The sequence below is a fragment of the Orycteropus afer genome, unplaced genomic scaffold, assembly GCF_000298275.1.
Source record: "Orycteropus afer afer isolate SDZICR_OR568_19922 unplaced genomic scaffold, OryAfe1.0 scaffold00133, whole genome shotgun sequence".
Taxonomy (NCBI): Eukaryota; Metazoa; Chordata; class Mammalia; order Tubulidentata; family Orycteropodidae; genus Orycteropus; species Orycteropus afer.
The window spans coordinates 6,735,408-6,740,467 of record NW_006921720.1 but is presented as its reverse complement, the minus strand read 5'-3'; positions in this window follow the sequence as shown (position 1 = coordinate 6,740,467).

Genomic DNA, 5,060 nt, shown 5'->3' with positions numbered 1-5,060 from the left:
ATAGTTGTATAGGTTGCAGATCGGATGGTGTACCAGTCGCTAGGACTGATTGTTTCCATTAATTTTGGTTTTCTTCTTTCTTTGCTCTTGACGAGGAGAGACCCATCGTTGCATCTAGATGGCAGCTTGCTAGCTTTTAAGATCCCAGTCGCTACTCAAAATGGCATAGTCTTGATGTTACCAAATGCTACCACACGGCAGGCCATTAATTCAAGTTCATTTAAGTCGCAAGGTTGGCAGAGCTTGGCAGGCTGCTGAACGATGACTTGGCTACATGCAGAGTTCAAGCATGCCATAAACTAGAGACTATTCCCAAAGCTGCTGCTTATTTATGGGAAGCAGACCGCAGACCACATCCCTAAACAGGTACTCAGCTGCTTGTGGTAGATCCCACCATGAAGTTGATTGCCAGTCTCATCATGGGGAATAACTACCACCAGCTGCCCAGCTACTCAAACAGGCCCAGCCAAGTTGACATATAAACTTAACCACCACAAGCATTATTGTGAGCATTGATGATAAGTTGACAGTTATCTATCTGAACTAGACAAAGATGATAGAGTAGGAACTGACCAACCTTAGTCCTGTCCTTAATTCTCTCTTAGGTTTTTGACAGAATGTTTTAGACCAGTTCTATAAATTATATTGAACTCACCTATAATCACTTCAGAAGCAAGCACTTTGTTTATGAGTTGGAATTGACTTGAGGGCAGTGAGTTTTTTTTTTGGTAAAAGCATGAGAAATAGAACTGTCTGATTTCAAAGTTGCCAAACCATTGCTGTTGAGTCAATTCCGACTCACAGTGACTCCATGCTTCATAGGGTTTTCCATGGCTGATATTTTGGAAGTAGGTCTCTACGCCTTTGTTTCGGGACACCTCTGGGTGATGTCATGCTTGGTAGGGTGGAGGGTCGACGAAAGAGGGGGAGGCCTTCAACAAGATGGATTGACACGGTGGCTGCAGTGATGGGCTCAAGTATAGCAGGGATTGTGGAGCTGGTGCGGGATCGGGCAGTGTTTCGTTCTGCTGTGCATGGGGTCGCTATGAGTCGGAAACGACTCGACGGCACTTAACAACAACAACAACAACTGGGTGACCTCAAACAGTCAATCTTTCAGTTAGCAGTTGAGCTCTTAACCATTTGTGCTACCCAGAATGGGATATAAAAAGGAATGAGGAAATCTGGAGAGGAAGGCTCAATGCCTACATTGATTGCACTGGATTGAATTGTGTCCCCCAGAAATATGTGTCAACTTGTCTAGGCCATGATTCCCAGGAGTATGTAATTGTCCTTCATTCTGTGATCTGATATAATTGACTTCCATTTTGTGGTACTGTGTAATTATCCTCTATTTTATGTGCTGTAAATCCTAAACCTCTATATGTTGATAGGGCAGGATTAGTGTGGGGTTTATCTTAAGGCATACCCTTACTAGAGGGCAGGAGCTCTGGTAGCGTAGTGCCTAAGGCATTGGACTGCTAACCAGAAGGCTGGAGGTTCAAATCCACCAATCACTCCTCAGGAGGAAGGTTGGGCAATCTAATTCCATAGAGATACTGCCTTGGAAACCCAAGGAGAGGTTGCCATGAGTTGGATGCGACTCAACAGCAGTGGGTTTACTAGAGGGCATGATTCAAATCACAGCCTTACTCAAGTCACACTCTTGTTTGAGTCACACTATTTTCTTACAAGGGATAAAAGGAGAAAAAGTGAGTAGAGGTGAGAGGGACCTCTCTACATCCAAGAAAGAAGAGCCAGGAGCAGAGAGCATCCTTTGGACCTGAAGTCCCTGCACTGAGAACCACCAAGCCCCAGGGGAAGACTGATGCCAAAACACATGGAGATCTCCAAGGAACACCAGGAGAAAATGACCTTCCCTGAGAACCAACAAAGAGAGAAAGCCTCCTAGAGCTGGTGCCCTGAATTTGGACTTGTAGCCTCCTGATTGTGAGAGAATACATTTCTATTTGTTAAAGCCATGCACTTGTGATATTTCTGCTATAGTAGTATTAGATAACTAAGACACTGACCATCAAGAAAAGCCAGAAGCAGATGTCCTGGGTGACTTACTTTTCACTGAATTGCAAAGAAATTGGCTCCTTAATTATACTCTCAAACATTTATGCTCTACTCCCTGAATAACTCGGCAAAGTTAGTGTCCCCAGCCCTAACAGCTCAAACTTGGGGCCACAATAGACAATTTTCACCTGCGGATCAACTGCCTGGATGAGCAGCACACCAGGAACAGGCGGGAGGCTCGCAAGCTTGGTATTTAGTCATGTTTTGTGATCTGATATTTTCTGGGAATGAGGAGTTATTAATGCCATTTTACCACAGCTTGTCTGTCAGTTTGTTGTACTGTGGTGGCTTGCATCTTATTGTGATGCTAGAAGCTATGTCACTGGTATTTTGAATACCATCAAGGTCACCCAGGATGGACAGATTTCAGCAGAGCTTCCAGACTGAGACAGACTAGAAGGAAGGAAGAAGAAATTCACTTCTGAAGAAATTAGCTGCTGAAAACCTCATGAATAGCAGTGAAACATTGTTTGATATAGTGCTGGAAGATAAGACCCTCAGGTTGGAAGGCACTCAAAATACGACTGTGGAAGAGCTGCCTCCTCAAAGTAGAGGAGATCTTAATGATGTGGATGACGTAAAACTTTCAGGACCGTCATTTGCTGATGTGGTATGACTCAAAATGAGAAGAAAGTGAGTATGAATTTAGGAAAACTAGAAGTTGTCAAAAATGAAATAAAAGGTATAGAGATTGATATCCTAGGCATTAATGAGCTAAAATGGACTGGTATTGGCTATTTTGACTTGGACAGTCATATGTTCTACTATGCCAGAAATGACAAATTTTTAAAGAGGAATGGTGTCCCATGAATCATCAAAAAGAACATTTTAAGATCTATCCTGAAGACATATGGAAGGAAACTTTGTTGGTTGCCAGAAATAGGAGGGGAAGGGAGGAACATTGCTAGATAGGTAGAGACAAGTATGGATTTGGGTGAAGGGAAAAGCAATATACCAAAAGTGACTGACTAACACAATGACACTAAGGAAAAGGAAGACACAGATAAATGCACAAGAGGTACAGACAACAAAGATAAATCCTTTTACATATACGATACTGTGTTATCAGTGATAACAAACATTAATCTACAGGTAAATAGATGGGTAGACAGCCTGAATGATCAGGTATGTCTAGGTAAAAGGAAATATACCCATGACCATATATAAGGATGGCAGATGATATTTCTACATATATGTTTGTATGTGCTTTAAAAATGTCCACATAACTAGAATTAACAAAGGGGCAAAGTTATGATAACTACTTAGGCACAATCAACCACCCTGTGGGCTCAGGACCAGGTTGCAGGGATATCAAACACAAGTGGCATAACATACTACACAAAAACATTGTTCCATATCCTACTTTGGTTGAATAGCAACTGGTGTCTTAAAAACTTGCAAGCAGCTATCTAGTTAAAACACTGGGTCACTCCTCATCCAGAGCAAAAAAGAATGAAGAAAATCAAAGATGTGTGGAAATAATTAGTCCTAGGGACCAGTGGACCATGTGAACCTCAGTCTGTATGATCATGAGACCAGAACTAGATGGTGCCCAGCTACTACTGCCAACCACTTAGAAAGAGATCACTGAAGGAGATCCTGGATAGAGTGGGAGAATGATGTGAAACAAAACTCAAAATTATATATATGTCGGGGCCGACTCGACGGCACATAACAACAACAACAACAACAATATATAAAAAGACTAGGTTTTCTGGTCTGATAGACCCTGGTGAGACCCCCGAGACTATGGCCCCTAGTTACCCTTCAGGTTTAGAATTGGACTCACTTCCATGGCTTCCACCCAAACAATAGAGAAGCATATAGGGTGAACATTTATATTAGGTAGATACACTCCTTAGAACGATCAATCATGGGAAAACAGAAGAGCAGTATTGGCACAGGGAGATACCTCAGGGGGGCAGGAATGCACAGGAAAGAAGGACACAGAAAAGCGCCAACTACAGGGAGGAAGTGGGAATAGAGCTATTACATTGTGGGGAGTTGCAATCAATGTCATGAAACAAAATGTGTATGAACTGCTGTGTGGAAAATGAATTTGTTTTCACTCAAATCACAAAATTAAAAAAAAAAAAAAATTTATCCTGAAAAGAAAAAGATCTATCCTGCAGTACAATGCTGTCAGTGATAGGATAATATCTATATGCCTACAAGGAAGACCAGTTAATATGACTATTATTCAAATTTATGCACCAACCACTAATGCCAAAGATGAAGAAATTGAAGATTTTTCCAACTTATGCTATCTGAAATTGACCAAACGTGCAATTACTGGTGATTGGAATGTGAAAGTTAGAAACAAACAAGCAGCATCAGTGGTTAGAAAATATGGCCTTGGTGAAAAAAAAAAAAAAAAAATGACCCCAGAGATCACCTGATAGAATTTTGCAGGACCAACGACTTATTCATTGCAAATACCTTTTTTTTCAACAATGTAAATGGCTATACACATGAACCTCATCAGATGGAATGAAATCAACTACCTCTGTGCAAAGAGACAATGGAGAAGCCCAATATCATCAGTCAGAACAAAGCCAAGGGCTGACTATGGAACAGACCATCAATTGCTCATAAGCAAGTGTAAGTTGAAGCTGAAGAAAATTATAACAAGTCCAGGAGAACCATGTCACATGAAGTTCACCAAGGAGCCAAGAAACAAGAAGCTGAAAAGAGAAGGACCTTCCCCTAGAGCTAACAGAGAGAAAGCCTTCTTCAAGAGCTGGTGCCCTGAATTTGGACTTCTGTCTGCCTAAACTGTTAAGAAAATATAAATTTCTGTTGTTAAAGCCACTTACTTGTGGAATTTCTGTTATGCAGCATTGTTGTTGTTGTTATTGTTATGTGCCATCTAGTCGGCCCCGACTCATAGTGACCCCTCCTTGGGTTTCCGAGGCAGTATCACTACGGAAGTAGGATTGCCCAACCTTCCTTCCGAGGAGTGGCTGCAGGACCTATTA